Below are 12,630 nucleotides of genomic sequence, written 5' to 3' on the forward strand. Positions count from 1 at the left end.
ACTACCGGGGTGCGGAGGGGGACTTCAGAGGGGGGCGTGGAGGGGGGGCGCAGGGGGCGGGGCGCATGCCTGCCAGTCAGGGCCTGATTAAGACATTCAGAGGCTTTCAGCACTGGAAAGACTAAGGTGCCTCCTCCCATGCTTAATTCAAAAATGAAACAGCAGGGGACCACCAAGCACAAACTAACCCACCTCTCTTCTGCAACCAAATGAGCTTCTTGCCAGGTTTCCCCATGGCAAACATTAGACAAGGTCATCAAAGCTTGAGCTTGTCACACTCTGTGGGGAGATGCCTGCCTTGATGGGGTCGCCCTAGCCGAAGCTGTCTCTTTGGTAAATCTGGAACTGCCTCCACAGACTGCGCTCCAGAAAGGGCCTTGGATTCCCTTCTTCTTCATCTCATTATCTTGTCTACACTTTGTGCCTGTAGGTACTGATTTCTGCACTAACTCCCAGCCTGCTACATCTCCTGGGAATTTTGTTATTTGACCCCCCACTGCACCCCTCCCTGCCATAAGTGCAGGCAAGGTTGCAGACATCCAGCTTCCCAGCTGGTACACCCAGTCTCACACAATGCATCCCCACGGGGGCCCTTAGTGCCACTCTCAGAGCAGTTTCAACCACGATCCCCTCACTTTGAAATGTCACCAGGGACAGGCACAGCCCTCACCAAGTCGGTCTCTACGCTGGGCCACCGCAGCACCTTTTGGCTAAGAGTGTGACAGCTGTGTGCAGCACTGCCCCCCACCTCCTCGTAGCGGCCACCGGTTGGTCTAAGATGTGATGGGCACTGCAGCACAGTCCTGTGGGGCATCAGTCAGTCCCTTGTCTGCTCCTCATGCTGCATGGATCACCTTACACTCTGTCGCTTCCCCCTTCACTTTACTCACGACCTCCTCTTCCCCTGAAGGCTCATTTTCCCTTATTGCCTCTTGCTTTTGCGTGTGGCTTAGGACGGCCTTCCCCACTTCCCAATTACAAAAGGAGTCTCCTATATGGTTTCCTAATTCTTTCATACCTTTCTACTTAAAGGGTTGTCTCAGGGATATACTTGGAATTTCCTGACTCCTTTTCCAAATGGATAACCTGTTAACCCAGCACCACTTATCACTCCATTCTCACGGTATAATTGGTGCATTCTGGGACCTTCATGCACCCAGCTGAGCATCCTCGCTGTGGCTGCCTGCTGTGGAATTCCTCTTGGGGCACAACCCTTTCTCCCAGGAACCCCTCACTGACTCGGGGACCCTCTGCTCACTGGGTGGCCTGTGGCAGGTGGGGTGTGTGTGTTGGCAGGGAGGCTGTGTTGGTGCCTGTGAGCAGGTGTCTGCCCCAGGTACCTTCTCAGGACATGCTCTGGCCCACAGGAAACTTAGGGACCCCCCCGCCCTGCCTGCTTTAGCACCAAGGGAGATGGGACTGTTTTCCTCCCTCACCAAAATTGCCTCATTTTTGTGAGGCAAAGCAAGTTTTTTTCTATATATAGACTTGCTCAACAATTTACATGGTAGTCATTACCCACACTGGAAATATGGCTATTGTTACATGTTGAAATCACCATGGTTTCTCTCAACCCTTCCCTTTATTTTTCTTTTGTGTGATATATTTGGTCAATCAGGAATTTACATTTTCTGTGTCTATCAATATTTTCCTATTAAACTTCTATATTTCTATTTTACTTTGGATAGTCTTGGACAGCCCAAGGTTATTAGAAAACATTTGGCTATATTTCCTTCTAATACAAATAGTTTCCTTTTCAAAGTAAGTTCCTTTGTTAACCTGTTAGTGGTGTGTGTTTTTGTGCGTGTGTACATTTGGTTTGAGGTAGACCTTGTACCTTAATTTTCTCTGAATGTGTAATTAATTACACTAATGTCATTTTTTGCAGAATCTGGTTTTAATGTTTTGATTGAAATGTGCTACGTTGATGGATTAATTGGCAACTTTACAATTTTCCCATCTAAGCACATTTGTTTTGATCCTTTTTGTCACTTAGTGAAGTTTTCTTCATAATGATCTTTCACATTTCTTTTGGGGTCTATTTTTGTTGCTTTGTGAAAGGTCATGGTCTTTACCTCTCCTACAATGCTATGCTACTTCAACTCTGCTGTCCTTATCCTGTCTGCCAGCACACTGGACATATCTGTGGTTTCTGCTGCTTTGGAACAACAGTGAAAAGGGGGGATGGTCAAGTGCCTCAGCATCATTACTCATAAAGAGGAGGGAAGGGGAAAAGACAAGGCATTAAGCCCTATTGTTCCACAAGTGCTCTTTTCTTAGAACTCTCCCTGTAGACCTTTCATTTCTTTCATTTTACTTTTATATTTTCTTCCTCCCTCTCCCCTGGCAGTGGAGGAGTAGTTCAAACAGGTTCTTCTGGTTTATCCAATCATGTTTCTTTAACCCTGGCAAAGTCTCCATTAAGTCTAGCCATCAGTATTCTATTGTTCTTTGATATCTGGATATGGGATGATTTTGAAGGAAGGAAAGGTAGTTTGATGGCTCAAGTTATTTCCACAAATAAGCACTCCAAATAACATGTCACACAACCCCCCTCAGAATAAATATTTGCATCTCACAAAGAGAAATTGTCAATGCATAACTATATATCCAGAATTCTGTATTTTTATTTATCCAGGCCTTTAAATTAAATAGTAGGTGGATTTGGTGACTTTCTCAACTAGGGAGGGCCTGTGGAGGTAAGGGGAGTGATGGGGGATGTTCCCACCACCTGTATCTCTCAGCCTTTTCTACTCTGCCACTTGTGCTGTCGCATGTCAGACCCCACACTTTTCCAAGCTTGTGCCTGGGGAAATGAGAAACTAATCCCAGTGCTCTGAGATTTTCCAATAACTCATCTGGTCATTACCAACACCCACCCCCCTGTAAGGTTTCAATCTAGGAATTGATTTGAGCCAGGAGACATGTAGTTGGTTGTTTTCCCTTCTTCTCCCCTCTCTCACTCCACAAAGTTCCTCTCTGATGGACACTTCCTTTAGGTTCCAAGTTCTCACTACCTATAGCTTGTGGTAGAGATCTATGGTCAGAGTCTTCCAAACCTGATTTTTATATGTAATGAGAGTTTTAGGGATTTAGGAAAACTCTAAATCGATGGTTATGAGTTTTAAAAATTAGCTTTGAGAACCCTAAGTTTCTTTTTTTTTTTTTTTTTTTTTTTTGCGGTACTCAGGCCTCTCACTGTTGTGGCCACTCCAGTTGTGGAGCACAGGGTCCGGACGCGCAGGCTCAGCGGCCATGGCTCACGGGCCCAGCCGCTCCGCGGCATGGGGGATCTTCCTGGACTGGGGCACGAACCCGTGTCCCCTGCATCGGTAGGCGGACTCTCAACCACTGCACCACCAGGGAAGCCCAACCCTAAGTTTCTTGATCCAGGTATAAGCAGTAGTTTGTTTCTCTTTGTGTGAGGTTATAATCCTAATTATTTAATCTTAATGATGAATGGGCTATACAACAACATTATTTACAGAGGCAGTTAGATATAGATTGGTTAAATATTTTTTGTAATATCATTCCTGTTACATGCTAATGAGACTGCCCCAGATCAGAATTAAGAATGGGCAGGCACTCTCACCACTATTATTCAACATAGTTTTGGAAGTTTTAGCCACAGCTATCAGAGAAGAAAAGGAAATAAAAGGAATCCAAATTGGAAAAGAAGAAGTAAAGCTGTCACTGTTTGCAGATGACATGATACTATACATAGAGAATCCTAAAGATGCTACCAGAAAACTACTAGAGCTAATAAATGAATTTGGTAAAGTAGCAGGATACAAAATTAATGCACAGAAATCTCTGGCATTCCTATATACTAATGATGAAAAATCTGAAATTGAAATCAAGAAAACACTCCCATTTACCATTGCAACAAAATGAATAAAATATCTAGGAATAAACCTACCTAAGGAGACAAAAGACCTGTATGCAGAAAATTATAAGACACTGATGAAAGAAATTAAAGATGATACACATAGATGGAGAGATATACCATGACTTGGATTCGAAGAATCAACATTGTGAAAATGACTCTACTACCCAAAGCAATCTATAGATTCAATGCAATCCCTATCAAACTACCACTGGCATTTTTCATAGAACTAGAACAAAAAACTTCGCAATTTGTATGGAAACACAAAAGACCCCAAATAACCAAAGCTATCTTGAGAACGAAAAACGGAGCTGGAGGAATCAGGCTTCCTGACTTCAGACTATACTACAAAGCTACAGTAATCAAGACAGTATGGTACTGGCACAAAAACAGAAAGATAGATCAATGGAACAGGATAGAAAGCCCAGAGATAAACCCACGCACATATGGTCACCTTATCTTTGATAAAGGAGGCAGGAATGTACAGTGGAGAAAGGACAGCATCTTCAATAAGTGGTGCTGGGAAAACTGGACAGGTACATGTAAAAGTATGAGATTAGATCACTCCCTAACACCATACACAAAAATAAACTCAAAATGGATTAAAGACCTAAATGTAAGGCCAGAAACTATCAAACTCTTAGAGGAAAACATAGGCAGAACACTCTATGACATAAATCACAGCAAGATCCTTTTTGGCCCACCTCCTAGAGAAATGGAAATAAAAACAAAAATAAACAAATGGGACCTAATGAAACTTCAAAGCTTTTGCACAGCAAAAGAAACCATAAACAAGACCAAAAGACAACCCTCAGAATGGGAGAAAATATTTGCAAATGAAGCAACTGACAAAGGATTAATCTCCAAAATTTAGAAGCAGCTTATGCAGCTCAATAACAAAAAAACAAACAACCCAATCCAAAAATGGGCAGAAGACCTAAATAGACATTTCTCCAAAGAAGATATACAGACTGCCAACAAACACATGAAAGAATGCTCAACATCACTAATCATTAGAGATTGCAAATCAACACTACAATGAGATATCATCTCATGCTAGTCAGAATGGCCATCATCAAAATATCTAGAAACAATAAATGCTGGAGAGGGTGTGGAGAAAAGGGAACACTCTTGCACTGCTGGTGGGAATGTGAATTGGTACAGCCACTATGGAGAACAGTCTGGAGGTTCCTTAAAAAAACTACAAATAGAACTACCATATGACCCAGCAATCCCACTACTGGGCATATACCCTGAGAAAACCATAATTCAGAAAGAGTCATGTACCAAAATGTTCATTGCAGCTCTATTTACAATAGCTCAGAGATGGAAAAAACCTAAGCGTCCATCATCGGATGAATGGATAAAGAAGATGTGGCACATATATACAATGGAATATTACTCAGCCATAAAAAGAAACAAAATTGAGCTATTTGTAATGAGGTGGATAGACCTAGAGTCTGTCATACAGAGTGAAGTAAGTCAGAAAGAGACAGGCAAATACCGTATGCTAACACATATATATGGAATTTAAGAAAAAAATGTCATGAAGAACCTAGGGGTAAGACAGGAATAAAGATACAGACCTACTAGAGAATGGACTTGAGGATATGGGGAGGGGGAAGGGTAAGCTGTGACAAAGTGAGAGAGAGGCATGGACATATATACACTACCAAACGTAAGGTAGATAGCTAGTGGGAAGCAGCTGCATAGCACAGGGAGATCAGCTCGGTGCTTTGTGACCGCCTGGAGGGGTGGGATAGGGAGGGTGGGAGGGAGGGAGACGCAAGAGGGAAGAGATATGGGAACATATGTTTATGTGTAACTGATTCACTTTGTTATAAAGTAGAAACTAACACACCATTGTAAAGCAATTATACTCCAATAAAGATGTAAAAAAAAAAAAAAGAATGGGCAGGGACATAGTTGGGCAGGTGGGCAACCAGGGCACTGCCCTGTATGTTTGCCTCACTCCTCAGGGGTCTAGAACAGAGAGAGATGTATGTGGAGTCAGGAAGCTCTACAAAGTATGTATCAGGCATCTCACATAACATGACATCCACAAGTCTGGGCAAAGACAGGTCAACCAATTCTTTATATTTCATCTTAAATTTAAATTTAATTTATTTAAAAAAATAAGTAGGAGCCTAATGGTTCAAAATTCAAAAGATAACAAAGGGTATACATTGTAAACCTTTCTCTCAACTCTGTGTCGCCACTACCCAGTTTTTCGCCACCAGCGGCAATATTATCAATTTCTTGTGCATCTATATATATAGAGAGGGGGGGAATATATGGCAAAATATGTAATATATGCTTGTATATATATATTCACAGACATATAATAATCTTCTCAATCCTTTGATATCACTACATTAAAAAATTGCTTTTTAGTTTATAGTTGAATAGTATTTTATTGTATAAATATGCCATAATTATTTAGTCAGTCCCTTATGTGTGGATATTAGGGTTTTTCACCATTTTTCTTGATATTAGAAATAATGATTCAATGGTTATACATATTTACATATTATACATATTTCTTTTTCGTCCCTTCTATTTCCTTGTTTCATCTACCCAATTTTAGTTGATTAAATTATATTTCTTAGTGTTTGTCTTTTTACTGCTCAATATACTTGGACCCTTATTGCCAGATTTGTCTGCTTTAGATGTCATGTTTTGACCCCCAGGTACTAAGGATAGGAAAACCAACATATTTACATTACCTCTCACTTTCTTTTTCTTTCTTTCTCTCCCAATTGTTGCTAATTATATCATTTCTACTCCATCTGGGTTTATCACCGTTACATTTGTTCTGTAACCATAATCACCACGTTTGTTTTGGTCTTCGTCTTAAATTTGCATAGATTTGACACTAATTGCTAGACTTTTGCTAAGGTTTCTTCCTTTCCTGTCACTTTTGCCTTCATCTCTGTGATTGTTAAATTTCTTCTACATTTTCCCTGAGGCCTGACAGCTCACATTTCAGCTCATTCTTCTCTTACCATCCTTTTCTTGAGCTCTTGCTTTATTGCTTCATTAAAACTTTCTAATTCATGGTGAAATATCTGGTGACAATTTTCACCTACTATTTTTCAGATGAGTTTTCTTTATCTGCCATGCATTTTCAGGTCCCTTTCCTTCTTTTTTCCCGTGCATTACCTCTGTTTACCTCTTGTGTCAGTTCCATTTTGATTCCCCATCTTTGAGGGATATCAGGTTTTACTGAACCAGTTTTTTGCAGAATGTTCATCTAGGATAAGGGCCAGGATTGTCTGATACCAATAATTTTTTTATGGCTCAAGTCATTAGAGAGAGGTAGCTGTGGGGCTGCTAAAAGTGCAGTCTCTCTTCTCTCCTGCTGCTCGAGGCCAGACTCATCTCTAATGCTTGTTGGGGACAGATTATTTCCTTCAAATATGACCTTTGTGACTCCTTATTTGGCCCAATCTCTCTTTCCTTCTTATTATGGATCTTCTGCTCCATGGTGGCTCCAGCTGTCAAGTTGTGCATGCTTCTTATCTTTAAGAAATACACAAATTTGTTAAGAGGGTAGATCTCATGTTAAGTGTTCTTACCATAATAAGAAAGAAAGAAAGGAATAAAGAAGAAAGGAAGGAAGGAAGGAAGAAACAGTCTTTTTCTTTTCTGGAATTCATTGTTGGCTTGTAGCTTACTTAAGAAAGTAGAATCACAGCTAGAGAGTTTCTGGAAAATTAACTGAACAGACTGTAAAGCATAAAACTAATTTACAATTCATGGAGATGTTCTCTGTGAAGGAGTTAGAGCCCAGCATACTGCGAGACTTAGTTTGGACAGAGCCTCTAGTCAGGCCCAGAAAGACAAATAACTCCATGCTCTCTGCCAGCCTTCCTGAGCGTTCTTACTACATGACACAGGGGGAAAAGTAACACACAACAAAGTTTCTTCCTGTCCCGGTAACTGAGCTTGTGCCAATTAAGAGAAAATTGGGTGACACAAAAGATGCTTAAATCACATCTCATTGCATCTTTAGTTGAAGTAGCTTTTCATGATTAATTTTCTTAGCATTCATTACACTCCACTGTATTTTCCATTTTCTTTGCCTGTATTCCCCACTAGATGATACATTCTATGAACACAGGAATGATACCTGTTTGTTTACTATTGAATCTCCATCTGCCCTGCACATAATTAGTGCTCAGTGTCTACTCAATTTGATTGTCTAGCATTCAAGCTGCAATTTTGACTCTGGACAGGAATTTGTGCTTATCTAGATATTTTTGAGAAATATCTTCAGTAAATGTGCATTATGTTTGCAGAAAGAAATTTGTTTTTAAAGTATGTTAAACAATATTTACAATATGGCCCTAATTAATTTTAAAAATGTAGGTACTTGAAAAAGACAAGAACGTTACACGCTCTGTATCTTGAGGTCCTGTTCTCAAGTCTCTTCTCTTTCTAGGAATCTCATCCATTGCCATGGCTTCAGTTATCACCTGTATGTTAATGGCTCACAAGTCTATATATCCAGAGTCCAAGATTAATTTATTTGATGTCTACAGATTTCATATCCCACAGATATTTCAACTTCAACAAATTTGAAATTGGAGTCATCATTCCCCAGTCCCACACCAAAACTTTTTCCCTTCCTGTCTTCCCTGTCTTGGTGAGCACAATCACCATCCACCCAGTTGCACCTGCCAGAATCCTAGTCATTACTGACTCCTTCCTTCTCTCTCATCCCATATTGCTAGCCTATCTCAAAATCCCTTTTATTCCATTTATTTCATATTTTTTACAAATGTTAATATTATCAGAACAATACATACATAATAGCAAAGCAATTAGTACAGAGTTTATGATGAAAATGAGTCATTTCCCCTCCTGCTCTTCCCTAGACTCAGGACCATTCTCTAGAGTCCAGAGGCAACTTTTCTTCACTTATCTGATGTTAGCTTCTTCTGATGCAGTGTTTCTCAACCAGGGGTGATTTTGCTTCCAGGATACATTTGTCAGTGTCTGGAGACATTTTTGATTGTCACAACAGAGGACAGGTGTGCTACTGGCATCTTGTGGGTAGATGTCAGTGATCCTCCAGTGCACAAGGCAGCCCCCAGCCCAAACAATTGATAGTGCCAAGACTGAGAACTGTTCTTGTGGTCATCTTCAAAATGCCAAAAATATACTTGTACTCTAATGAACTTCTGATATGTAAATAGGACACTTAGCTCATTAATCTTACAGCCCTTCCTTCCTTTCTCTTATTCCTGATGTTTGTAATGTTATTATTATTTTAGTTTAATCATACAGTCAACAATTATTTATTGAACACCACTGTGTGCCAAGCACTATTCAAAGCATTTAGAATTCGGTAGTGAGCAAGACAGACAGCCTTTATTAAGCTTGCTTTCTTATGGAGAAAGTAGGCCATAAAATCAATTAAACTAAATAAAGTAGCTAAATTTAACTTTAAATTATATACATAAACATTTATTTTGTTTCATAAACTTCCAGCAGGACTTGTTCACTTCTCACTTTATAAAATGAGGATATCAGCTCTGCTGTCTTTTCTTCTGTCTTTTATCATCTTCTTCTACATCCCACATTCTGTCAGCTATATTTTATTGTCTCATGCCTACTTAAAATTTCCTCCCCACAGGTAATATGTGAATCATTTTCTAAAACTATACAAAATAGATTCACATGTTAGGAGACTACTTCAGCTCAGCAATGAACAGCATTTATATAGTCATAATCATCTAAATACTGTTCACGAAACATTAAGGAAAGAAATTGAAGATGATACAAAGAAATGGAAAAATATTCTGTGTTCTTAGATTGGAAGAATTAATATTGTTAAAATGGCCATACTATCTAAAGCAATCTACAGATTTAATGCAATCCCTATCAAAATACCTAGGACATTTTTCACAGAACTAGAACAAATAGCCCTAAAATTCATATGGAGCCACAAAAGACCCTGAATTGCCAAAGCAAGCTTGAGAAAAAAAGAACAAAACTGGAGGTAGCACCCTTCCAGACTTCAGACTATTCAACAAAGCCACAGTATCAAAACAGCATGATACTGGCACAAAACAGACACATAGAGTAATGGAAGAGAATAAAGAGCCCAGAAATAAACCCACACACCGATGGTCAATTAATCTATGACAAAGGAGGCAAGAATATACAATGGAGAAAAGACAACCTCTTCAATAAGTGGTGCTGGGAATATTGGACAGCTACATGTAAAACAATGAGATTAGAACATTCCCTCATACCACATACAAAAACAAATTCAAAATGGATTAAAGACATAAATGTAAGATCTGAAACCTTAAAACTCCTAGAAGAAAACATAGGCAGAACATTCTTTGACATAAATCACAGCAATATATTTTTGGATCTGTTTTTTTAAGGCAAAAGAAATAAAACAAAAATAAACAAATGGGACCTCACTAAACTTAAAAGTTTTTGCACAGCAAAGGAAACCATTGACAAAATGAAAAGACAGTTACGGAATGGGAGAAGATATTTGCAAATGATAACAGACAAGGTGTTAATATCCAAAGTATATAAACAGCTTATACAACTCAATATCAAAAAACCAAACAACACAATCAAAAAATGGGCAGAAGACCTGAATAGACATTTTTCCAAAGAAGACATACAGATGGCTAACAGGCATATAAAAAGCTGCTCAACATGGCTAGTTATTAGAGGAATGCAAATCAAAACGAATTATCACCTCACACCTGTCAGAATGGCTATCGTCAAAAAGTCTACAAATAACAGATGTTGGAGAGGATGTGAAGAAAAGGAAACACTTGTACACTGTTGGTAGGAATGTAAATTGGTACAGCCACTATGGGAAACAGTATGGAGGTTCCTAAAAAAATTAAAAATAGAACTACCATATGATCCAGCAATTCCACTCCTAGGTATATACCTGGGAAAAATGAAAAAACTAATTCGAAAAGATACATGCACCCCAGTGTTCATAGCAGCACTATTTACAATAGCCAAGACAAAGAAGCAACCCAAGTGTTCTTCAACAGACAAATGGATGTGAGATGTGAGATTTATATATGTGAGATATATATATGAATATTATATATGAATATATATATGAATATTACTCATTAAAAAAGAATGAAATTCTGCCATTTGCAGCAATGTGGATAGACTTAGAGAATATTATGCTCAGTGAAATGTCAGACAGAGAAAGACAAATACTGTATGATATCACTTATATGTGGAATCTAAAAAATAATCCAATATAGCAAAACAGAAACAGACTCACAGATATAGAAAACAAACTATTGTTTACCAGAGGGGAGAGAGAAGTGGGGAGGGGCAAGTTAGGGGTATGGGATTAAGAGATGCAAACTACTATGTATAAAATAGATAAACAACAAGGATATATTGTATAGCACAGGGAATTATAACCATTATCTTGTAATAACTTTTAATCTGTAAAAGTACTGAATCAGTATGCTGTACACCTGAAACTAATGTAATATTGTTAATCAACTATACTTCAATAAAAAGTATATACTGTTTATTGATTTTCAATGCATAGAGCTGAAGGCAGAAAGCTTTAATGGAAGACTTGGTTGTTATAGAACTTAATGTAAAAGTTAACTGGAACTCACGATAGAGATAGATAGATAGATAGGTAGATATAGAGAAATAGACATATGGCTATGTAAAGCAAAAAAACTAGGAACGTTTTCTCCATTAGAAGGGCAAGTTCCCCTTGCTTTCAATACCCCATGAAGACACCCTTTTGATGATGATACCACCTGACTCCCTCAGGTGCCTTCACGTGTTCAATGTAGGTCTTTCTTGGGATGCAGAAGGGTTGGCTTTATATCTATTTGGTCACTTCAGACTGTTCTGGGAGCCATGTAGCCATGGTCCACTCATGCACTGTCATCTGGTATGGTAGAACTAGGTGTAAGTTATAAATCAATTTTATCAGGGTATGGATGCAACTTATCCTGAGAATACTTACTTAGTAACTTAGGAGCTCATTCAAGCCTGTACCATCCTAGGTGACATGGCCAGATCCCACAGACACCTAAGATTAGCTTTTGCTTCAATCTGGTCCACTATAGTCACTTAGAAATGTTCTGGAATCCGAGGTCAAGGCTCTTAACTTGAGTCACTTAAAGGATACTGTTGTTAGATTCAAGACTAAATAGATTCTTTTTCCTTATACTCCTTCAAATGCTGAACTCACTCTTTATCTTAATTTGCTGCATATTTGAAGCAAGTACACACTTTGAACTTTTTGGTTTTTTTTAAGTCTGTTGTTGATTGCTGCCTAACAAAGCACTCCAAAACTCAGTAGCTTAAAACAGCCATTTTATTTACTCATTATTTTGCGTATCAGGAATTTGCACTGGTTGGTTCTTCTGCTAATCTTGCCTGAGGTCATTTATGTGACTGGAGTCAGCTGGCAAATCAGTTGGGGGCTGATTTTCCTCTGACTAAGGTTGGCAGATGTAGCAAATAAAAATACAGGATGCCCAGTTAAATTTGAATTCCAGTTAAATAATTAATAATTGTTTTAGTATAAGTATGCCCCATGCAATATTTGGGACATACTTATACTGAAAAATGTTTTATGTTCATCTGAAATTTAAATTTAACTGGGAGTTCTGAATTTTATCTGGCAGCTCTTCCTAGGGGTCCTCAGAACAGTTCATGGCTGTTCTACATGGTCTCATCCTCTAGCAGGCTAGTCTGCTTGGCAC

The sequence above is a fragment of the Stenella coeruleoalba genome (assembly GCF_951394435.1).
Source record: "Stenella coeruleoalba genome assembly, chromosome: X".
Taxonomy (NCBI): domain Eukaryota; kingdom Metazoa; phylum Chordata; class Mammalia; order Artiodactyla; family Delphinidae; genus Stenella; species Stenella coeruleoalba.